Genomic DNA, 26,111 nt, shown 5'->3' with positions numbered 1-26,111 from the left:
GGAGTGACGCGGGTCAGCCTCCCAGTCCATCGGGTGTGGCGGAGCGCCGCTCGCCAGGCCAGGAATATTGCTTTGGTAATATCCGGGCAAGAGGCGGGGATGGAGGCGCCATACAGGCGGACCTGAATACAGAAGAAACCCAGGTCCCCCAGTTCCACCCTATAGGCTGGATCGGACCATCCCCCCCCCAAACCAGTCATGAATGACCAGGAGGCGGGTGGCCAGGTAGTAGAGGTAGAGATTGGACATGCCCAAACCCCCATCAAAGGTGGGCAGGCGGCATAACGATAGAGCCAACCGTGGCCTCCCACCACCCCAAAGAAATCTCGTCGCCATCCCGTCAAGCTCACGAAACCAAGGTCTCGTAAAGGAGAGGGGAGTGTTTTGCAGCACATACAGGAACCGGGGAAGAATCATCATTTTGTAGAGGGCCACCCTCCCCAGCGGATTGAGGGGTAGTGATTGCCATCTCGCCAGGTCCGCCTTGGCTTTCTTAACCAGGGGGGTCACGTTAAGCGCCCAGCTCAGTTCCGGGAGAAGGGAGACCCAGATGCCCAGATATTTGAAGGACAACCGGCGGAGGGAAATGGTATCCTGCCATTCGAAACATTCCCGGGAGGGGTGCAAAGGAACCAGAACCGATTTTCGCGAGTTTAAATACAGACCAGATGCTCGGCCAAAGCGGCCCAAGATGTACATTGCATGAGGTCCGGAGCGCACCGGATTTCCAAGGTACAGCAGGACGTCGTCCGCATAGAGGGCGATTTTGTCAGCCTCCAGGCCCGGCCACTCCCAGCCCTGAAGGAGAGGGTCAGTTCTGATCAGGGCAACAAGGGGTTCCATCGCAAGCGCGAAGAGAAGGGGCGACAGCGGGCATCCCTGCCGTGTCCCCCGGCCGATCCGAAATGGCCCCGACAGCGCCCCGTTGACCAATACCCTGGCACGGGGGCGGGCGTAGAGGACCCGTACCATTCCCAAGAACTTAGGGCCGAAACCCATGTGGGTCAGGACGTCAAACAAATAGGCCCATCCCACTGAGTCGAAGGCTTTCTCGAAATCGGCAAGCAGGAGGGCGCGGTATGGAGTTAAGCAGTGGCGGTGAGCCAGGGCCACGTGGAGGCGGCGTAGACAATGGCGAGTGCCCCGATCGGGCATAAAGCCACATTCGTCCGGATGGACCAGGCTCGATAAAAAAGGCCGGAGCCGTTGGGCCACGACAGCCGCGTAGAGCTTAATGTCGGTGTTAATAAGAGAGATCGTAGACTTGGGCAGAACCACAATCGTGGCCATGTCGGCTTCCGGGGGGAAGGAGCCTTTCTTAATCGCCTCTGCATAGAGATCTCGCAACCTCGGGACCAGGCTATCTTTATAGGTGGCATAGAAAACCTTACAGAACTTAATCTAGGCTTTCATCAAGATCCTATGGTCATCAACCTATTCTTGTAGCCTCTGGAGAACCATTCTTTCACAGAGTTTCCAGAGGCTAACTAAAAGTGATTTTGGGCGATAATTTCCTGGGTATGAGGTATCTTCCTTTTTTAAAAATAAATATGGGGACTATTTCCCTTCTCTGCCATGACCCTGTAATGTTACCAAAATTACAATCAAATTTTAGTAAAAGGAGAGATACAGCGCTCAACATCATTCTTGGAAAGATCCTAAGAGACTTTGTCCGGGCCTGGCTCTTTCCTCCACATGAAATAGGCCAGGGTCCTGTCGACCTCTGAATAACTATAGGGTGGCTAAATAAATCTACTTAGGCAAGGGGTCAAGATCAGGAATTAGTTAGTCATGGTGTCAGACTTGTGTAGCGCCTTGAAGGGAAGCAACTAAGTTTCTCCTGAAATTGGAGAAAAAATTATTTTAGAGTCTATAAACCTGGTGCCCCATGCTACAAATCTCCAAAAACCTTGAACATCTTTTTCCTCTATGGCATTACATAAGTTTTCCCAGCTTTTACGGTAATAGTCTTCCTTCTTTCTGTTAATAGTGGTTTGTAACCGATCATAGGAATTGGGTTACTTGGATATCTCAATAATTGACCATTGACAACGGGGTTCATTTAGTCAGTCTGCCATCTAGATCATACCAGTAATGTCTCCTTATGGGGCAGTTGTTAAAATGTTTTGCTGCACCGCAATGATGCTTGTTTGGTGCAGCAGCATTTGACCTTATGCATGGTTAAGTTATAGTTGAGCCAAAATCGGAGGGAGTGTGCATCTCTTAGCTCAGGCTGGAATTCTAAAGTAGGGAAGAGCGGCTCGGGTACTACTGAGAGCATGTTAGAGATCTCATTTAAATGGGATCTTGTTGATTTAACAACTATTTAGTACCACCTTGGAGTCCTTAACATTTACCAGTATTCAACTCTCACTAATATTTAATGAATCAAACTTTCTATGGTTGCACAGCTGAAAGTAGGTTTCACAGAGATGTATGATGGAAATCGTCCATTTACATTCCTTGCCGGCAAAGCATTCACTAGGGAGTACATTTTTCCTATTGACTATCTTCTTTGTGACTAGCAATATAGCAACCTTATCCGTGTCCCCACAGCTCTTATTGACATAAGCAAACTCTAGATCAGTCAGAACTGGGCATCAGCATGGAGGATTTAAGTTACCAGGATATCATTTGTGTATTTTAAAAGAAAAATATTTCTTCTGCATGGGCTTTCCAGCAGCTCAAGCAATCCCCATAACATCAACTTCAGCAGGAGTGTCCTAGTGCAGCACACAAACAATTTGGTCTCCAGTCTTTTGAACCCATCTCTGTTCTCCAGCACAGTCTACATTTCATGCTTTACTGGAGTATTACTGATCATTTGGGGTTGTTTTGGAGCTACTACTCTGGTTCTGGCCATGTATTTGAGGTTTTCATGCCTGCTGACTAGGTAAGATGTTTTCTCCAACTTGAAATCTTTGAAGGAACCTGTTCATTTTTTGTGTTAAACAAGGCAGTCTTTGGTGTCCTATGTAAAACGTGTTCATGTTGTACAGTGTTTATTCAAGGAGGATGAATATATCAGCCAGGATGAAACATTCCTACACTGTCTGCCATCTGACAAAGAAAGAAATTATTCAATGGACTGTCAATACGACAAACATTAGATAAAATGAGGAAAGAAAAGCTAAGGAGGGTAAGTCGCCTGTTTAACCCCACTACTACTCACGTGAGGAGGCAGTGACATAGAAGTCTTCTTATAGCACCCCTCATAGGTGGTCTTAGGGATGTTTCTTCCTCTGTTATCAAATCATTCTATACAAGGAGATCGTTACTGAGGGATAGGTTTCCATTTCTGAGAAATCCAGAACATTGATGCCAGTAACAGAAGTGCTCTAAAATTAAAATCTGGTAATGGCCACTGCATAAACACCAAATTCTACCCCAGACCCTTTCTAGAAATTTAAGGTCCTCTACCGTGCAAAGTTAAATATTTCCCTACAGAAAGAATAAAAATATATAAGGTATTCCTTCAGTTACACATACTGTTTTTTTCCTTCTAATGTCTGTGAACAGGTCCAGGTCTAGGTCTCTTGGGTGCCTGAACTTTGTCAGGTCCTTCCATCTCCAGACTTCGTCAACATCCCCAGGATGAACCATGGGACATGTTTTGCAGACCGTGTAAGGAGTGACAGCTAGTGGAGAATGGTTTAATGGGTCCACATGCAAAACATATATATTAAACACTATAAATGAATTAAAAGTGCAAAGGCCTTATATTGCACTAGTATTTGTATTGTGCTTTCCTTGACCCGTGTAAGGGCTAAAACACAAATGTAATAAGCATCAGTCACCTTGAGGAGGTTGTAGACACTTGTGCAAACCTCAGAATAATAGACTAATTTAGGTTGGACCTCAGCATTTTTAAGAGAATTGGAACAACTTGGCAGATAGTAGTAGGATTCAAAGAAGCGGACAAACTTTAATGAGACATTTTTGCAATTAAGAGAAAGTCACTGAAGACAGATAGATACTGGAAATCAAAGGGTTAGGGCTCTGGATTGAATTAATTTCAAAGAGTTCCCATCCCACCATTCTTTCAAAACAGATGGCGCCAAGAGAAAACATTTGAAGATTTTGCAGCGGGAACATCAGTCATCTTCAGGGAACAGAGTTGTAGAATTATTCCTGCTGATCAAGTGTTTAAGACGCTGGATAATTTTTGTTATGTGGGAAAATGCAAGTGTCTACAACCATTCTCAATCTTCAGAAACAAAACTGATTTATGTGTAATGTAGGAGGAGGGATACAACCTATGTGCAGTTGACGTATAAGATGCATACTAACTTGTTACAGAGGAGAGCATGGACAGTTCAGATTCATGGTAGGAGACCAGCATAGCAAATTCTACGTCCATTTTTAATTAGCTTAACCCTACCCCCATACTCTTGAGCAGATGCCGGGTCATTGATGAATGTAGTTCTGAGCAGAGAAAGTCAACTACCTCAATCTCAGCTGCACGCTGATAAAAGCAATGCCACATGATCTGAATGGACTTGCTGTATTGAGGATGATCTATCCCTACATCAAAGTTCTCCTGGTCATACAACATTAACTGATGCTGAAGAATATTCATCGACACTTTGAAAGGGGTTAATCCTTCTCAAGGCATGATCCGAGCTTGGAAGAGATTGTTTGTTAAAACACCATTTGGAACAATTGAGATGATAAATCCTTCCATAGGACGAAAGCTTTCATGCATCTTCCCAGTGCCTTTCCCAATGTTGACTGTGAGGTAGGCGCAAGGATGACCGGAAAGCTGGAGCCAAAGGCATTCGAAGTCTGATGAGTCTCCCACATGGTGGTGACATCTCTTTGGTGGCTAAGGAAGAAAACCTGTTGAAAGAATTTTCATCGAAGTGCGTGGTTGCTGTTACTGAACAAGCAAATAGCTAGCATGGGACAGTCAACGGGCCAGACAACCAATCTTTGGAGGCAAGTGCTTCACCTATAAACTCGGTACAGCTCAGAGCTGTAAGTTGCCAGTGAGGTTTATATTTTCTGCATCCCAGGATAACAATTAGGAAGACATACAATGCCACTGCAAATTATTACAAGAAGAAGCAAAGGGACTAAAGATCTCCTATGCTTCCCAAAGTAGGTTCAGCACCTGGGGCAAAACGTGATTTCCAAGCATGACTCAATGGGCAGTATCCTTTCATATGACTGTACACTTTTGAATCCCTTTCTTTTCTAGGTAATCCACTTATTACACATGATCAAAGCAATAATGATCTTTTAGCTCTGGTCATTCGTTTACATGAGGATAATTGCTGCAGAGTTCGCTGGGGTAACCAGGGCCAGAATATCGATCGGATTCCTGTCAACAAGATAGTCCGTCCGGGCTGTGTTCTGGCACCCACCCTGTTTTCCCTTTATCCTAATGACATAGTTTGCTTTAATTCCCAGTTTACCACTGATGCCCCCACTTTAGCGCCACTGAAGACACTTATTTTATTGTTTGCCAATGACACTCTACTAATCTCCAAAATCCCTAGTGGGCTCCAACAACTATTACTCCGGTTTGAGGAGTTTTGCATGTTCCGTGGGCTGGAGATCAATGCGGCAAAGACAAAGATTATGACTTTCAGTCAACACAAACATTTCATAGGGAGTCTACTGTTGGGGGGGGTACATCACTTTAGAAGGTGGATTTATTTAATTACCTTGGAATCACTCTGTCTTCGACCATGTCTTGGAAGCCCCATGTCGGGAAAATTATTCTTAAGCACAAACACGTCACAGGTGCCATCTCCAAGGAACACCGAGCATTCTCTGGTAAACCAATAGCCCCTGCGTATACAAAGCTAAGTCAGTAGACTCTGCCCTGTATGGTTCTAAGCTTTGGTTATTTTTATATTAGTGGGCTTGTAAAATCAGAGAATAAGTTCATTAGAAATGTGTGCTTCCTCCCACAAAGTATTCCCACCTTCCCACTGTTATTTCAAATGGGCAGGAAGGCAATAGAAGATGAGGCCAGACTGTGCCCATTGTTTTTTTGGAGAGGGATATGGGGTACTCCAGAAATCCGGCACTATGCTGCTGCCCTGCAGGATATTATGAACGCTGATAGGTCCCATAAAATTACCTAGCTCTCCCATATTAAAAAAATGCTGCACTTGCTGGGCTTGTAGGAACTTTGGGAGATCCAGCCACAAGACTCCATCCCCTTACAAATTTTGTTGAAAAAGCATTATTGGTCTTGTTGTATGTAGAGTCATGTTGCCAAAGCTGTCAGAGTTGCATGATCAGGGGAGTTCCGTGATTTTAAATGTACCAGTAGCCTGGAACTTACTGGGATTGTTTAACTGTCTCATTGGACAGGAAACTTTATTTTCAATTCATGGTGGGTGTGCTCCTTTTGAAAACTTTTACGTTATGTCCTGCTTGTAATACTGCTGATCAAACTGTCTCACATTTTGTTTTCCTGTACTGCTTATGCTTGCCCGCATCTCAGATGGATCAAGCCCCTTTGCAAGCAGCTGAGCACCCGCACTTCTAGTACTGCACTGAGAATCCTTAGGTCGGATCCTCGTCCACTGTACGCATGTGCGATTGCTAAATTTTTAAAGGGCATGTGGCTCATTAGAAGAAGGTTATAAGGGAACGGGTTGCACACCGTAGTACCTCATATTCTTATTGTTATCGTCTTTGTGTGCTTAACACTGGTAACGTGCCCAGCCCAAAGAGCACGTGATTATGAAACATCAACAATATAATGGGGTTATCTTTAAACCCCAAAACCAGTGGCACGACATTTGTTGCATATGCAAATGTTCATGTTCTTTCAACCTTTTTTCTTTCTTTTAATTACTGTTGGCTCCATGTTTCATTCTCTCTTTACTAAAACATTTTCCATCCTCATGCAAGGAACTGCAATTTTCTAAGTTTCTCATGTTTAAGTGGGCCATCCGAACCTCTTCATCAAAAACACGTACCAAGGCAATGTCCATAAAAGCAGTTTAACACCCAATGCATTTCGGGCCTCGGGGGCCCTTCGTCAGGGGTAACTGAAATTGACAATAGAATATGCATTACAATCACAACCAATGTAAAAAACGACATTTCATTTAAATACTGTGAACGATACTATTTTGTACTCCGTTTTACAAATAACGGGCATTCTAAACATTAATGTTGTCTTCAATTTACAGCTCAACCAATATTCATGTGACTATAGCAGCTAGAGTTCAGTTTATGCACATTACAACCGAGTCCTCGTTCTAACTGTGTTTGCATACTAGGCTTGTGTAAATTAGTATTGCTAGTTGTCATATTGCCTCCAGAAAGCTGTAACATGGCGATCAGTAAACATGTTCTGCAAGCATTACTTTGTGGATTTGCGATGCTGGGCTGAAAATGAAGTTGGTCACGCCTCACTTAAAAACGTTTGTCTTCTGTTGCTTAAGTACTCTTTCCCTCCCTTCTCTTCTTACTACATTGAGTTTCAAATGCCAAACAAAGTTACTTACCTTTTACCAGTTCTAATTTCAGCTCTAGACTCGCATGCTTCCCACTCTCCACCACTTTCTGTTAAGTGTCTATATATCGGCTGGAGTTGTTGCAGGTAAGATGGCACTGTCAGTGTATTGCTCCCTGCTGCCACCTAGTGCTCTCCACTGCACTGGGACTACCTGTCCTCTAGTGCCTAATAACCCCCTCTGCTCATCACTGTTGCAGTTAAATTGCTGCACTTAGATTGTTTAGTTGTTTTTCTAGTTTGCTTTGTTTTTGTTCCCCTTCACCGCTCCCACCTTTTCTTCCCGCCCCGTGTCCTGCTAGCCCCTCCCACTTCCCAGGACTCCCTATGGAGTGCTCAAGGCCCTCAACCAAGAACTCTCCAACAACAACAACTGCTGCCGCTCCTCCCCCGATCCACTACCCCGACCACCCCACTGCTTCCTGCTCAATGCACAATCCCTCTGCAAGCAAGGCTCCGAAATTTGGGATACCATCACGTCCCTCACTGAGACATAGCTCAACCCTGAGCCCACGGCTGACAAGGCCGCAGCCATGCCCGATGGCTACAAGATGGCACACCGAGACCACATCAACAAGCACGGAGGCGGAATCGCCATCATTCACTAGGAGACAATCCACTGCACCACCGCAGACGACATCACCCCGATCATGGAACACCTCATCGAAACTAACAGCAAAACCACCTTCGGAGGCACCCTTTCCTATAGATCCCTAGGGCCCGCCCCGGCTCCTGTAACTTCATTTCCAATTTCATCTCCCCACTTGCCATCAACTCCGAGAACTACATATTCCTGTGCAACATCAATTTCCACCTCAACGACCCCAACAACACCAACTCCGTCAACCTCCTGGAAAGCATGAGCACCATCGGCCTCAAACAACTGGTCACTAACACCACCCACATCGCAGGACACAAACTCAACCCGATCTTCACGGCCAGTGCTGAATCAAGCAATAGCCATGTCACTGAGCTCACCTTGACAGACCACGCCATAGTCCAAATCACCATCTCGGGACTCCCTGCCACCGCCCCCAAGCCATCCAGCATGCCACACCCCAGGTGGAACAGTATCTCAGAAAGCCAATGGACTGACACCCTCAACACCTCCTGCCCTCACACTGTAACCAACCTTGAACAGGCAGTCAAGGAGTTCTCGGCCAGGATCACAAACTGCGCAGGCAGAGTTTACCCCCTGCAAAACCACAAAACCCAAAAGATACTAAAAAGCGAGTATGCTGGTACACGATGTAACTAAGAACCATGAAGTGCACCTGCAAACAATTTGAAAGGAAATGGTGCTCTAGCATGGAGCCCATGGACCAAACTACCTTCAAATCCGCTCTCAGCCAATAGCATCAACTCCTAAAAAAGACCAAAAAAGCTCCCTGGCGACCGCATCGAAGCAAGCTCCAATCACCTCAAGGAGCTCTTCAACATCGTCCAAGAGTTCTCCATCCCCTCAGCCTCCGGAAATTTCATCTCCCTGTCACAGGAGCTCTGCGACTCCCTGGCAAATTTCTTCCTCAACAAGGTCTCCACTACCTGGGACCTGCTCACCACAGCCATCATGACCTCCATCCACTCAGGAGTACCCTGGGACGCGTGCCCCCACCACATCAACGTCGGGAGCAAAATGATAAGCAGCGAGCTCACCTTCATCCTCAACACATTGTTCACCATGGCTGTTTCCCTGACAAGTGGAAGCACGCAGAGGTCTAGCCCCTACTCAAGAAACCATCCGCTGACCCCAACAACCTCAAGAACTACCGCCCCATCTCTTTTCCCCGTCCCAGTCAAAGTCCTAAAGGAGGCCATCAACTGCCAATTTACATAGCACCTGGAGAACCATGATCTTTTGGACACGTCCCAATCTAGATACAGTACCAACCACAGCACTGAAACTGCCTAAGTGCAGCCATAGACGACATCAGATCCATCCTTGACCAAAGTAACAGAGGCCCTGATCCTCCTCGCCCTCTCAGCAGCGTTCGACACAGTATCACACCACACCCTGTTCTGAAGGCTTCACAAGATCAGAATCCAAGGGCACACCCTCAAGCGGATCGATGGCCTCCTTCCTCACAGGCAGAACACAGGGAATCTGCCTCCCACCCTTCACATCAGAACCTAAGAACAACATCTGCAGCATCCCTCCAGGCTTGACCTGTAAGTTCACATGGACTCAACATCATATCATAAGCCAACGATACCCAGCTCATCATCTCCTTATCAAAAGACCCCTCCGCAACGCTGACAAACTTTCTCAGATGCATGACAAACATCACTGAGTGGATGAGGAGCAATTGCCTACAGCTCAACACAGACAAGTCAGAAGTGCTGATCTTAGGAAAGACCTCACCATAGAATGACGCCTGGTGCCCCCCCCCCCCCCCCCCCCAAAGCTAGGACCAACACCTACAGACCACGCCTGCAGCATTCTGGACAGCAAGCTCACCATGAAAAAACAAATCAACAGAGTCTCATCTGCCTCTTGCCTCTGCAAGAGTTTCACATAGCTCCCCAACAACACCAGACGCGCCGTCACACAGGCCCTGGTCACCTGTCGACTGGACTATGGCAAAGCACTATATGCATTCAACTCGTACCTCCACAAGAGACTACAGACGATACAGAACGCAACAGCCAGACTGGTTCTAGACCTCCCCAAGTGGGCCCACACCACTGGCCACCTCAGAAAGCACCACTGGTTCCCCGTTCAGAAGAGGTGTCAGTGTCTGATGCTCACCAACTCCTTTAAAGCCCTCTACAACTAGCGTACATCAACCACTGACTGAACTTTCACTATCCCTTCTGACACCTGCGCTCCGCTTCCCTCTGCCTTGCCTGCACTGCCAGCATTGCCGCAGCAACAGTGGAGGCCGCTCCTTCTCCTACCTCGCGGCAAAGTCCTTGAACGACCTCCTACTTTACCTACAGAACTCATCCCATCTACGGGAGTTCAGAAAAGGACTCCCGACCTGGATGTTTGACTAAGCCAGTGCAGTAGCACTCTCAGCGCCTTTATACCATCACGGGTGATTAGCCATGCTTTACAAATCCAGATTGATTCAATTATGGGATGCTTTCATGATATGTATCCCAAATTCGTGGTGCTAAAAAGGGATATGCTGTGGTAGTAATGTTCTGGGATCATTGATTTGAAATCTGAATAGGGCCAGCTTTAGCGCTGGTGGTGCACGGTGCAAAAATCTTTTTTGCCCGCCCCAACCCATAACATGACCTCCTTCTCCACTGATTCCCTCACGATCACCCTCCAACAGTGCCCCTCCACTCTCCATAGCCCCCTCTCTCACATGCATTTCACTTGTTTTACAGCACTACTCATACAAGTGGAGGGTGTCGGAGCACGTTACATAACACACACATTATACAGAGATGATAACTCAGATGTGGAAATCAGACTATAGAACATATTATATAACACTATGCAGACTGCAGGGTGTAGGAGTCGCATGCCATCCATACCTTTAGAAGGTTTATTTTAGGAGTGTTTGTTCTGGAGAAGCGCAAACTCAGAATTAAAAACTTAAACGTACCACGGTGGTTGGAGTTTGATTCACTCACCAAAATTATTTGCCGAACAAACCCTTTTTTAGCAACAGGGCAATGAAAGACTGCAGAAACAACATATCGTTCTAATCTACACTATGCAGTTTGAATGCAGCTCTTTGACAGTTTGTAGGCCAGTGTGCTATTTTAGGATTGTAACTTATGAACTGCACTTACCTAAAGGACCTCTGTGACTAAAGCTGTAACCCACTGAGTTATCCACATAAAATGCAGTTCTGTGGTCTGCATGGTACATGTGTTCTGCAGCATGCATATTAATCCTGTGAGCTACTTAATGAGGAGTTAGCTCCGATCTCTCTCCAGCAGGAACATTAATCAACAGTTATTTTGACATTTTTATTGTTGCACCAAAGCTGCTGAACCCACAAGAAATTGTGCAGCAGGTTCTTTTTATTCCATAAGATATTTGTAAACACAGCGCCCCGAGCTCAGTGTCGGGTGTGGCTGCACCGGTTGCACCACCCTAAAGCTGGCCCTATTTCTCGATGTGTGCTACTACTTGACTCTTAGGACGATACCCACACTGGAGAACAGTAAGTCACTTTGCCACCCCTCTTACATAAAGGTCTGTGCAAGGTGTGTGGCAGGATTGCGCTATTCTCCTTTGCTCTCAGTGAGCCGACCTGTGCTGGTGATGCTCATGCCATGACAACAGTAACGGATTATTAGCAGCTACATTATAATCTGTTGAGTAATCTAAGACTGTTTTTAGCGTCATTATCTCCTCAATTCAGCTGGTGCCTTCATCAATCCTGCAGTGATATGTGCCAGGAATGCTTTGTGTTCCTCCTAGCTGGTCTGAGCTTGTGTTGATTCACAATAATGATCTAGTTGGCATTCAGTGAGCAGCTTTGGCTAGATATTAATGCATGATCATGTCCTACGCTGCTCTCTGCCACTCAGCATCATGCAGCGGATGTGTTCAATTTTCATATATCCTCTTGTACAGGCGGCGCACATGCTCCTGCTTTGAGATGGCTTGGTGTTGTATACCCAGCTCTAATGGCACATATTTCTTTCAGCCACCCAGCCTGTTTAATTAATTTTCCTCCCCCCCAACATGCATCTCCTCCCCTACCCATACACACTCCTAAACCATAGATGAGCTGCTGTAAACATCCTACCTCGAATTGATCAACCCAATTAAGAAATCCACAAGGGATCTCTGCAAAGGTCATCTGCATGTCTTATCTCTTCGGTTACAGATGGTCGTGGATTGCTGCCAGAGACTGCTTTTCTAAGGACTTGGAGACTGCTCTTGGGTTACAGACAATATTCACTGCTGCTGGAGACCAGCATTTCAAAAACGCATTCCTCGCCCATGACACCCGCCACATGCACATACCAGCTTCTCTTCGCCCCTTCTGGTTTCCTGTGCTTCGATCCATTGCCCCCGCCAATCATCCTTATAGGCCGCCCATGCCTTGCTCTGTCCTTTACCTACTACTACCAGCAACCTCGCACCACTGCTCTTTTCTGCTTAAACCAGCTACCCAACCATTGCACGTTCCTGTAGGCCCTTCCAGCTGCCTCTCCCCCTTGCTGGCCTTCCTTTTCACCTCACTCTGGCACTGCCTGCTGACTGCAATCCCATGCCCTGTCAGCCATGTCTTATCTCTGCTACCCAGAAGTTCTCTCACCTCTATCTTTCCTTATCTTGGGTTATTTTAACAATACCAGTTTCTCCCATCTCTTGTTAATCTTCTCATGTCCAACTACTTCTTTGAGTGTCCTCACACGTCTCGTCCTTACCCATTCTGGGGTGGCTGTCAAAGCCTGCCTTCGTCCATCTTAGCTGAACCTTTCCCCAGACTTTTATCACCATTTTACACGCTGCCTTCACTCCATCCAATCCCACCTTCTCTAAGGTTCCGCCCTATCTGTGCCAGGCCCTACCAAACAGTGCCTATGCTTAGCTGGGATCCCATTAACTTCGCACCTAATTTCACATCTAACTGTCCAATTGAAGTCTATTTGCCAACACAATATGTCGGTTGTCTGGATGATGTTTCTTGTATATGTATGCTCCTAGTTGAGCTCATTCTTCCTGATGCGGTCATATTTTGTGTTTGGTGGTTCACAATAAGTCGTATTGATGTGTTTCAAGGGGTTGAGCAGTTAATCAAGGATCTTTCTGCCTGAGATTCATTCAAAGCCTCCATATGTAGAGGAGTTTCCCTGTCTTCACCCAAAGGTGTTCTGTTTTGAATGCTGTTGATGCCCCTGCATTGATGGCTGCCTGTCTGATTTATTTATATTGTGGATGTGTTGGCTAGTTCCCCCAAGGGTGCTTGGCTTCTGATTTATTCATACGGTGGCTGTTTTCAGTGCTTTGTTTTTAATGTGTTCTATTGATGGTGTGTTGTGGTTCTCTGGAAGGCTGTTGTTTAAACATTTGTTTTGTGGACGTAGTTCGGCTGCGTTAGATATTATCCTAGTGTTGTGCGTTTATGGAGTGCATGATAAAGATCAGCCTCTTTCTGTTATAGTCACAACTTAACTACATTGACTGATTTCCTGAAGGTTGCTGTGTTTGGTGTTTTCATACTGTGGGTACTTGTGGAGAGATTGCTTTTTTCCGGTGTTTATTTTATGTTCAGTTGCTTTTGCAGTGACTCTTCTGTTTTCCGTTGTGTTTGTATAGCTTTGCCTGGATGTGTACTAAACACAGTGATTTTACATGTTGTTATCGTATCATTAAAATTGCTGTGGTATATTTAAACGTTCAGGAATGTAGGTGGAGGTGCTTCTGTTGGCTGCTTTCCCTCTTGTGCTTGCCAGCTAAATGAGTGTTCTTTCCAAGGATAATTTTGAAGGAGGCCTGTCAGAGAATGACTAAATGAAGCCCTGCTTGGTTCCGAAAGGTCGGCAAATCGACTGATTGTGGAGATCCATGTGTAGTTCCTTTCTGGGTAGCCTTTCAACACCATTATGGGTAGTAAACGAGCCAATCAGATGGACTAGCAAAGGGCTACAATATGTCTTGTGGATGGTTACTTTATTTTTTTAGTTCCATATTCATTTCTGTTCAGTCCTTGAGCGGCTGATGGCAGAAGGTCTGTAGTTAAGTTGGCAGTTGGGATATATATGCCAATTTTTCTGGAATAAGTGTGTGGTGTGATGAGCGGGAAATATTTCGCAACTTGAAAACAAGACACAAGCAGTATATGCTGTCGATTTCCTGTATGCTCTCTCCTGTTAACTGACATGGATTCTAGGTAAGTAGGGAAGGGAAGATGGATGCTGGACTTTGGAACAGTGTGCAAGGGATCGTGCTGATGTACTTGTGAACCACTGTGTTATGAGACTGGGATGGTGCTTGTGGATTTAGTAACATGGAATTAGAGAGAAATAGACTGCTTTTAGATAGAGGGGGAGGGTAAGGAAGCAACACATCTTGCCAGAGAGCGGTTGGCAAGACAAGAAGGTGATGAAGTCTTCTTTGTTGGAAGAATATTTTGGGAGACTATCGTTTTCAAAAATACAAAGATAGTGGGAGTATCTCCTTGAAGAGTAAGCTTTGACAGTTTCTGAGGCTTTTCCTTCACCAGCAACCACCACATCCAAATGAATGTCACCTAGCTCCAAACCATACTGTGTGGAAAATTGTTAACCTCTTATACTACAGTAGTAGAGACCGTGGCACACACTTTTATCGCCATTTTATTGTCTGCTGAGGTTCTCTAATGAAGAAGATACTAGCATTACTTAGTATTTGCCTCATTAATATGAATTTAGGAACAAAATTGTCATTCATTTACTTTTTACGGTTAGTGAGAAGCTTTGCATTTGACGTGGACGCTCATGCAACTAGATTATAGCTTGAGGTCGGGTGTACAGGAAATTGCTGTTAGACATACTACATAACTTGTTATAGTCACTGCAAGAGAAACTTTATAACCATCTGACTGTGTTGTTCGATCCGGTGGTTAATTGTTGGATAACCTTTTGTACTGTTACACTCAGAACCTTGCTAAGTGAATGTGGCGAGTAGGTCCGTAATTTTCATGTTGCCTGCATAGTCTCAATCTATTCTTCGCTTACTGATGAGTTTGCTATAACTTTCAGTCAGTGATAGATGCGTGAAAAGGACAATCTCTCTCCTCATTAGGTTTAGTGGTACCAGACTTGATGAATTCAAATGTAGGTGGACCCTGGCTGAACTGGGTGAGTGGTTTTGTTATGGCATTTAGACAGCCATATCCTAATAGGTCAAAACAGCACCTTAAGTGCAATGAAGTAAGTCTGATGAATAATTCCTATGGTGACTCTGTTAAATCATTGTCAATCAAAAACTTTAAGACCGAGAAGAAATGAGGGGCAGTAAGGAAGATGTGTAAATGAATAGCTAACAAAATTGTAGGTCTTGATACTGTTAGAAATGAAGTAGTGACGAAGTAAAGACATATGGACTTTGTTTTGGGAAATAGCCAAGAATATCATGGCTGAAGCTTGCGAGACTAAAAGAAATTTGCTGTACATCTAAAAAAAACAAAAAACAATCAGCAGGAAACAGAAGAGTAATGTGAAGATAATTTACAATAGTGATTCAATTTAGTTAGTAAGGCGTTAAGGGAAGAACACTGTTTAGACTGCCACAGTGATGCTACATACAGCAGATAGAGTGAATAATGGGATGGGACAGAGATTGGTTTAACATTGTTTAAGGCGCCAGATGATAGGGTGGGGCAGGTTTGGAAGTCTGTTGTGAAGAGCTAGTCTTTATTCATCCAGGTCTACAGGAAAGCAAAGTGGAGAAAGATTTACTAATTCAAGATGGTGGCATTCTCTTTCTAGTTTTAATGTGTGATTTTCGCATCTGTTTTTAGATTTCTGTACTTTTTTGATTTGTTGTCTGTTTCGGCATTTGAAGCCATCTTTCTCGCAGTTGGATCCTACAGTGAACTGTAGAAATATATTCGCTCAAGAAAACTTGTTTGTGTTTACTCTTGATAATCCTTTCACACTTTGTTGAGAACTTTTGATCTATATTTAAAGAGGCATCCAATTCAAAACGCCAAATTAAATCCTTCTGACAAAACGTGCATAGTTTAGTAACAGACTAGCACAGTTTTAAAATCTAGTTCAGTAGTTGGAGCACTGCATCTCCTCAGGTTGTCGTGGAATGGATGGTAGGGGGTACTTCATTCCCTTCCCTTTATCTTACAGGTGAATGTAGTGGTAAAGTCCATTCTAATTATCTTGTTACCGTAGCTGCTAGGAATGCCCGTCCTAGTTATCTCTTCCTGAGGAACATGGCATCAAAGTCCATTCCTGTTATTTAGGAGAGTTGGTAGGCATTCGGTTATTTCACAATATTCGTTTGATTGGGGTTCATCTCTTTGCAGCTTTGTACCAGCTGCATTAATGATACAGATTTGGAGGTGCATTGTCTGCACTTTGTATGGTATGTGATTAAGACTCGGATTTTGGGGGCTGAATTGTGGTTTGGATCTCATGAAATGGAAGCATCACTCACAACTTTTAGTCCAGTCTCCTGTTTATTGGCTTAGATTGTGGTCTCTCTAGTGAGCATCTGGGTTTATTTTCGATTTCAATCTAACCCTGTGCGACATTGTTTAAACGTTTGTTGTAAACTCTGATTTGACAGATCTCCTGTTTCACATGCTTTCTTTTGAAGTTCGTTTTGTGCCCAAGCCGTAGTTGTAAAGAATTTCCTAAAGTCAAATTACACAGCCGCTCTAACACTCCTTGGAGTTTTGAGAGATTTAGACTTGGAGAAACCTACAGTGTCTAAGCATGTATTTCTCTTTTCTGGAACCCACTGTTGATTTTGCCTACGGTGCTATCTATAGTGAAGCTAGAGGACAAGCTGATTCTCAGCTAATTGTCTGGCTTGTTTAGCTAATACGTGTATTCTGTGATTAATTTAAAATAAAGAAGATTGGCCCCAATTTTTATCAGGACTCCGCTCCCGAGTGCTGTCATTCCAGAGTACAAAGTCTGCTTAATCGGACTCCACCTCATGCCTCTTACACCACCCTACACTTGCTGTCTCTTTATCACACTCTTGGAGGTTCTTTTTTTCATATTTGCTCTCTCATTCTATCACTGCTGCCAGTCTTTCTCTTCCTTACTTTGCTGCCTTTTTGTGTTCTCTCTGTCAGAGTCTGATGATAAAAATATATGGTTCCCAAAAAGTGAGTTCCAATCACTTGCAAAAGTTAAGTACTGGACATACTCTGTATTGGGAAGATTTCTGCCCTTTTAGCATGCCAGAAATGCTGCCTAGATAAATACATTTGTATGCCTTATCTTATTTTTTTGTTTATTCATATGCGTATTTTATGTATTCAAAACCAGCAATGCACCCATTCAAGGCCCATAATTGATTTTGCATGGCTTCATGTTGGAGGCTGGGCTATCTACCAAGCAAGCAAATCTCATACATTTGGTTGGTAATCCTGGTAACATGATCTGCATAGATTCCTTGCCTTTTGAAGATGAAAGGTCACTTAATCAAAAGCAAGGCAGAGTGTGTGTACATGCTAATAGTTGCGGAGATATGTTATGCAGCCACTTGGACTCTATTATAGTTCTTCTGCCCAGACTGTCTAGGATAGTGCACACTCTTCTGCACTTCAAGCAAAATTGTGCGCTGCATTATCTGCATACCCACCTCTAGACGTGCCTGAAATATGTACTGAACAGTTTGCAAGTGCATGTAAATAGTAAATCTACTTCTCTGTGCTGTGCTACATGTTTTTGTATATCACAACGTTTGCTGCCTCTGGTGCTCTCCGTTGGGTGGCTGAAGTGAGCACTGTAGTCTGCTGGTTGCAGGTTAGCTCAGAGGAGGACATACACTGTTGTGACATGACAGCATCCGTACTTCCTGCTGGTACTGCTACTTGTTCCTGCTGTTTGGACCAAATGTGTGGCAGAGAGCCCCTGGGGCCATCATCGCTGGGATAAATAGTTTACCTCTGTTATGTACTAAAGCTGAACCATCCTTTCAACAAAATCAATCTTTAGGTTTAGGCTCCTGCCTAATTGGAAATGTTGCAGGTCTGTTGTTTTCATGATCATGACGCCATATGGCTGTTACTGTATGTAAAAACTACTTTAGCAAGATGCTTGTTCTTTGGGATAAGCACAGAGTTGCCGGTCCATGTTTTTATTGCTAAAAATAGGCCTCTTGTCTTTGATATAACTCTGAGCGCCTTGTAATGGAATAGAGAGGGAAAGATATTAAAATCAGGCTTTGAGGGGCCTAGGGCTAACAGCAGCTTCTTCATGCTTTTGAGTGAGGCTGTTCAAGGACATGGAATTGGCAGTGAATGTTCGCTGACATAAGACTTTGTTTGTTGATCAATGATCTTTGAGCATGTTGGGAGAACAGTGAAGAAGGGTCTTTTATTTATTATCACAAATATTCTTCCCCTTCGTTCTGACCTAATGCCTAAAGTTTGCTCGCCTATATGAGGCTTTGCAACTGCCCTGAATGGCATTTTTCACAATCCAGATGCCAACTCTCTCCACTGTCTATCTCCACATAACCCTTTTACTGTCCCTTAATCTCCTTGATTTGCAGATTGTGCCTCTCCTGTCCATTATCCTCCAGATAATGCCTTTAATCTGTCCCTTGATCTCACCTTTCAACCCCTATTTACCATGTTCTCTGGCACTCTGTCCTACTTTAATGCCTTTCTCTGGCCATTAAACCCCAGATAACATCCCTGCTGCTTCTCATCCTCCTGATGACACCTTTCTCTGGCTCATTATCTTCTGCCGATGTTTTTCTCTGGTCTTTCATTCTCAAACAATGCCTCTTTACTGGCCTTTATTCAGATAACTTCTGTTGACCTGTCATTCCCTAGACATCTCACTTGGGCTTCATCCACCAGATAAGGTTTCACTTGACCTTCATTCCCTACACAGGGCCTATTTTGGCCTACATTTTCCCAGAAAGGGTCTTTCTTGGCCTTCATGTCCCAGCTGACACTTCTCTGGGCCTCATTCTCCACTAAAGGCCTATCTTGACCTTCATCTCCTGGATATGGCATACCTTAGCCTAATGACTCCTCTCTGAACTGACGCCGCTCTGGATCATCATTCCCCAGATCATGCCACTCTGGGCCTTCATCCCCCAGATAACACCCTTCTTGACTTCAATATTCCATATAATGCATCTCTTGGCTTTCTTTCCCGTATAATGTTTTGCTTTGCCTTTATCCTCTACAGAGCGCTTCTCAGCTGCTGTGTTTGTATTCCTTCACTATATAATGCCTCTTTTTGCTTTCTCCCCCATGCAACCACTATCTTTGCTTTCATTCACCAAATAACTGCTCTGTTGACTTTCCTCCTGCACACCACCTTGCTTGGCCTTTATTCCTGTATAGACCTGCTCTCGACTTTCGTTCCCCTCTCACCCTATAAACTCCTCCATTAGCTTTCATCCCTTAGGACATGTCTGTCTTGGCTTTCATCCTGCAAATAGCCCTTCTCTTGCCATTCCTCTCTTCTTTCCTCTCACATAACACCTCTCTTGCCTTCAACCTCCATGTACTGCCTCTCTTGACTTTCCTTCCCCGTATATAGCCCCAAATTGCGTTCTTTCAGCCCCCCCCCCCTCCAAGTCAAAGCCTGTCTGCGACGTTTAATAGCGCTTCACGTTGGTCTTGAAGTCCCAAACGATGCCTCCATTTGGCCTCTTATCTCACATAACGGCTCCCATGGACCCTTCATGCCCCTATCAGGCCTCTTCTCCCACAACTTGTTCGACCCCTTGCCCTCCGTCAGCTTCTGTCACCTATTGGAAGGCGCGCGTGTCCTTAGAAACCTCTGACATACCTTCTTTAGGCCAACGGAACTGTTCCCATGGCATCTTGTCATCTGCGTGTATTGATCATTTGAAAAGGCCGTGACATCTGGTCAGGTGACTAATATAAGAGAAACGTCCAGGAGCAGGCGCTCACCCGTGCCTGAGAGCACGATGCTTATGATTGACAAACGATAAGAAAATAATTGTGTCTCATTGCGGGGGCGTCGGCTGCTCCCGTGTCTGTGAGGCTGGCCGGAGAGCTCCCGGGAGGCCTGCGAATGGCCCTCTCTGATGGCCGTCTTCAGTAATGTTATTCTGTGGTGGGGGTTCGTGCTGCACTCACTGTAGCATGGGGGAGGGACTCAGTCTTTCAGGGAGAGGGGGTTGTTCGTATCCTTGCATTTTCAGTTTGATGCAATTCCATATCCCTTGTGCCTCATGCTTGTCGATTCAATCAGTCTCCATGGTTACCTGCTGTATGTCGCTCTTCCAGGAATGCCACTTCAATCTGGGAGCTGCCAATCTTTGTGTGACCCAGAGCGAGCTGCTCTACATATCTGTATATCATAGACCGAGCGAGGTGTTCTACATACAGCATTGGTGCCGGGGGAACTAGACTAAATACCTGTATATTATACTGAAACCCAAGCGAGCTGCTTCATATATCTATATATCATAGTATACACCGAGCGAGGTGTTCTACGGACACCATTGGAGCCGGGGGAGCTATTCTAAATACCTGTATATTACACTGGGCCCCAAGCGAGCTGCTTCATATATCTGTATATCATAGTATACACTGAACGAGGTGTTCTACGTACAGCATTGGTGCCGGGGGAGCTATTCTAAATACCTGTATATTACACAGGACCCCAAGCGAGCTGCTCTACATATCTGTATATCATAGACCGAGCGAGGTGTTCTACGTACAGCATTGGAGCCTGGGGAGCTATTCTAAATAACTGTATATTACACTGGGCCCCAAGCGAGCTTCTTGATATATAGATATATGATAGTATACACCGAGCAAGGTGTTCTACGTACAGCATTGGAGCCGGGGGAGCTATTCTAAATACCTGTATATTATACTGAACCTCAAGCGAGCTGCTTCATATATCTGTATATCCTAGTATACACCGAACGAGGTGTTCTACGTACAGCATTGGTGCCGGGGGAACTATTCTAACTACCTGTATATTATACTGAACCTCAAGCGAGCTGCTTCATATATCTGTATATTATAGTATACACCGAGCGAGGTGTTCTACGTACAGCATTGGAGCCGGGGGAGCTATTCTAAATACCTGTATATTATACTGAACCTCAAGCGAGCTGCTTCATATATCTATATATTATAGTATACACCGAGCGAGGTGTTCTACGTACAGCATTGGTGCCGGGGGAACTATTCTAACTACCTGTATATTATACTGAACCTCAAGCGAGCTGCTTCATATATCTGTATATTATAGTATACACCGAGCGAGGTATTCTACGTACAGCATTGGAGCCGGGGGAGCTATTCTAAATACCTGTATATTATACTGAACCTCATCGACCTGCTTCAAATATATCTATATATCATAGTATACACCGAGCGAGGTGTTCTACGTACAGCATTGGTGCTGGGGGAGCTATTCTAAATACCTGTATATTATACTGAACCCCAAGTGAGCTGCTTCATATATCTGTATAGTATAGTATACACCGAGCGAGGTGTTCTACGTACAGCATTGGTACCGGGGGAACTATTCTAAATACCTGTATATTATACTGAACCCCAAGCGAGCTGCTTCATATATCTATATATCATAGTATACACCGAGCAAGGTGTTCTACGTACAGCATTGGTGCCGGGGGAACTATTCTAAATACCTGTATATTATACTGAACCCCAAGCGAGCTGCTTCATATATCTGTATATCATAGTATACACCGAGCGAGGTGTTCTACGTACAGCATTGGTGCCGGGGGAACTATTCTAAATACCTGTATATTATACTGAACCTAGGGTGACCAACTGGCATTGGTGCAAATTCAGGATGGTGAGTGTAAAAATTCAGGACAAAGGGCCAAAATTCAGGACACAAATTCAGGACAGGAGGTCAAAATTCAGGACAAAACTTCAGGACAATAGGTAAGTTTTACAGACACATCAGAGGAGGTCGCGCAATAGTATATAAGTAAGCCCAGTCATAGCCAAACATATTCAACCATTTGCAAACCTATCCATCATGTATCATTCCATCTATCATTCCACTCATCCATCCCTTCATCCATTCTTTCACTCATCCAACCATTATCCATCCATCCATCCATCCATCCATCCACTCATCCATCTAGCCATTTACCCTTTCACCCATCCAGCCATCCTTTCATTTACTCATCCATCCACCCAGTCACTCATCCTTCCACCCATCCTTCCACCCATCCACCCTTTCAGTCATTCATCCATCCTCCCTTTCTCTCTCCATCGACCCTTTCACTTAGCCATCCTTCCTTCCTTCCATCCATCCACCCATCTACTCATCCACTCATGAATCCATCCATTGACTATCACTCGTCTATCCTTTCTCTTATCCATTTATCCTTTCACTCCTTCACTCATCTATTGATCCTTTTGTCCGCCTACCCTCCCTTTCACTCACCCATCCTTACATCCACCCTTTCACTCATCCGTCCATCCATTCACCCTTGCTATTTACCTTTTCTCTCATCCATCCTTCCACTCACTCAATCCATCCTCTCTCATTAGCCATCTATTCAATCTTTCATTCATCCATTCACCTTTTCACTAATTCATCCACCCATCCCTTCACTTACTCACTCACCTTTTCATATTAATTTTGAGCTGAACCTTTTTGAGAAGAGGCCCATCAAGAACTTCACCCTTGCTGCAGGAGCCATTCCAGGACTGGGACAGAAGCCACCCAGGGTGGAGACAGGACCCACCACAGGGTGGGGGGGGGGGCAGGAGCCATCACAGGCGGAGGGGGGGACAGGAGCCATTTCTGGGGGGGGGCTGCCATAACAGGAGGGGGAACAGGATCCACCAGGGTGGGCACAGGGGTGGGCATGCAGTATTCTAGTATCATCTTGGTCTCTTCCAGGGTGGGGTAGGGCCTCTCACCCCCTCCTGGACAAGACAACGAGACGACAGGATCTCCTTCTAAAATGTTATTTTTGCCATCCCCCACTGTGATGTACAGTACTTAAGGGAGATACTCCAAGAGAACTGATTTAACTGATTGCCCTCCATACTTTGTTAATCAGTGTGGGTGAGATTGTGCCATTTCTTAATTTTATTACATTATAGACTGCAATGTTTCAAGAACCGAGGTTTGCTTACAATTTAGTAACCGCAATTAAGCTCCGTGAAGAGAACCACGTGCTGCCTCGGTGTAATCAGGGCCGGTTCTACGATTTTTGGGGCCCTGGTCAGGAAGGGAATGCGTGAGGCCCCTCTAAATTGCAGCGACATGACGCATTCAGGGCTGTTTGCATCTGAATAGATGCCCCTGCTCCTGAAGCTGCAGCCCCTCCCTCTGTCACCTTCAAGCCCCTCTTAACAGCTCATCAAGGGCTGAAGGTGTGAGGGTTGCCATCCCGCTGTGCAATGCTGCTGGGTATCTGAGCTTTGGAACTGCATCGGAGTCTGTTACACCCGACCTCAACAGCATCGGAGTCAAGCAGGGAGGTGGGTGGAAGCTGTGCCGGCTTTAGGGTGGTGCGACCGGTGCCCGGTTAAAATTATGGACAAATGGCGTCCGTTAAAGAATCCTTCACGGACAACGGACAGACGGCCGAAATTACGGACTGTCCGTGAAATTTACGGATGGTTGGTCTCCCTAACTGAACCCCAAGCGAGCTGCTTCATATATCTATATATCATAGTATACACCGAGCGAGGTGTTCTACGTACAGCATTGGTGCCGGGGGAACTATTCTAAATACCTGTATAATACACTGGACCCCAAGCTAGCTGCTCTACATATCTGTATATCAAACCCCATCCAGACTGAGCTGCATCATACTGCGATAAATACCCATCTTCTATCACACGTGCCCAGAAATAGCTGATCTATCCATCTTGTATCATACTGTGTCCAGAGGTAGCTGCTCTACATATCTGTATATCATAGTATACACAGAGCGAGCTGCTCTACATATCTGTATATCATAGTATACACCGAGCGAGGTGTTCTACGTACAGCATTGGAGCCGGGGGAGCTATTCTAAATACCTGCATATTATACTGAACCCCAAGCGAGCTGCTTCACATATCTGTATATCAAACCCCATCCAGACTGAGCTGCATCATACTGCGATAAATACCCATCTTCTATCACACGCGCCCAGAAATAGCTGATCTATCCATCTTATATCATACTGTGTCCAGTGGTAGCTGCTCTAACTCCTAGACTGAGTAAGAACAATGGAAATCTGCACCTAGCCCTACTAAATTGTCGGTCCCTAACCAAACATAAATATGAGTTTCATGATATTCTTAGGGAACAGGCATTGGACGTTCTCATCCTGACCAAAACGTGGCTTAACGAAAACTCCACTCCAGATGTTCTGGATGCAATTCCCTATGAATATACGCAAGTAAGGCAGAACCGCATAGGGAAAATAGGTGGCGGCATCGCCATAATATATCAATCAAAACTGAAGTGTGAGATAAAAGAAGCAGACCTTGAAAACTGCGAAGCATTTCTATTCACTCTAGCAGCAATGGACGACAACACCTTAGCGGGACTGCTAATCTGTCATCCACCAGGTCCATGATCTTAATTCATTAAAAGCTTAGTAGAGAAGATAGTACACCCAGCTCTACGACACAAAAATGTTGTGGTATTAGGTGACCTCAATATACATTTCGATAAATAGCATAACCCAGAAGTGAATACAATATGCAAGGATTTATTGACACTTAACCTAAAACAAATAGTAGAAACCCAAACTCATCAAGGAGGTCACATCCTGGACCCAATTTTTTCAAACTTTACGGAGATAAAGGTAGCCACTCCATGGCCAGTACCCTGGTCAGACCACTACCTTATCCAATTTACTGTACCCTCTCATAAGAAGAAATCAGAACAGCCTAAGGAAATCACTAGCAGAAAGTGGAACAATTTTAACCCCTCTACCTTCACCAAAGCACTGATGGAGAAAAAGCTTACGTTAGACAAGGACATTAACCTAGCTAACAGTGATCTTGAATCATGGATCACTGAAGCACTAGACAAGGTAGCACCGTTGAGCACTAGGATCCCTAGAAGACAAACGGAAATGGCACCTTGGTTTAATGACTAATTAAAGTTGGCCAAAAAAAAATGTAAAAAACTTGCGCGAAGCTGGAGGAGGGAATATTGTAGTACATCTAAAACATCTACAAAGGGGAACTAAAACACTACCATGCATTAATTTAGAAAACTAGGTGTACTTTCTATACAGAGAAAATCGAGAAAGCGAAAAACTCCTCTAAAGAAATGTTCAGTATACTTAAGACCCTTAGAACACTGGAAGCCAGAGAGGACTCTATCGCCTCTACTGAGAGCTGCAATAAGGTGGCAGGTTTTTTTTTGCAAATAAAGTGACTGATAGATATGCTACCTTTCTGGCGGAAGCACGACTAGGAACAGGCTTAGCCTGCGACAGTCAGATCAAGTTTGCAGGGCAGACTCTGGACGAACTTAAGATCCCGGACATAGAGGAGCTTACAGCCATAGCGAAAGGAATTTAATCGGCATCTCCGCTGGACCCAGCTAGACCTAAAATAATGATGGAAGGAGCTACAGTAATTATGCCTTCTGTCTCGGAGCTTATCCTGTGCTCCTTCCAAACTAGCATCGTTCCCATCAAATAGAAGCAGGCCATTGTCAAGCCACTCAAAAAAACCAGACCATAATTAGATCAAACAGTGCTAAAAAATATACGCCCGATCTCACTATTACCGTTTGTTTCGAAAATAGCAGAAAAGATCACAAACAAACAGCTAGTAGACCATGTAAGTAGGAACAATATCCTTCATCCATCTCAATCAGGATTCAGGAGAGCTCATTCCACAGAGTCTGCATTACTTCTGGCCTCAGAAACCCTGAGAAAGTATGCAGACAAAGGACAAACGGCCGCCCTGATTCTATTAGATCTCAGTGCGGCGTTTGATACCGTCTCCCATAAATTGCTCCTCTACAGGTTAGAGACGTGTGGCGTCAAAAAGAGGGCACTAAAATGGTTTACCTCTTT

The 26,111-nt window shown here is 44.8% G+C and overlaps 1 protein-coding gene across 1 annotated transcript in view; it reads left to right on the top strand.

The window, feature by feature from the left end:
* Window positions 1-26,111, top strand: part of XPR1 (xenotropic and polytropic retrovirus receptor 1) — a 587,601-nt gene that overhangs the window by 161,116 nt on the left and 400,374 nt on the right. The gene's annotated exons all lie outside the window — the stretch shown is intronic.

The sequence above is a fragment of the Triturus cristatus genome, chromosome 4_2 (genome assembly GCF_964204655.1).
Source record: "Triturus cristatus chromosome 4_2, aTriCri1.1, whole genome shotgun sequence".
NCBI classification, from domain to species: domain Eukaryota; kingdom Metazoa; phylum Chordata; class Amphibia; order Caudata; family Salamandridae; genus Triturus; species Triturus cristatus.
Note: the sequence above shows the minus strand (reverse complement) of the source record. Positions and strands in the feature narration are given on the sequence as shown.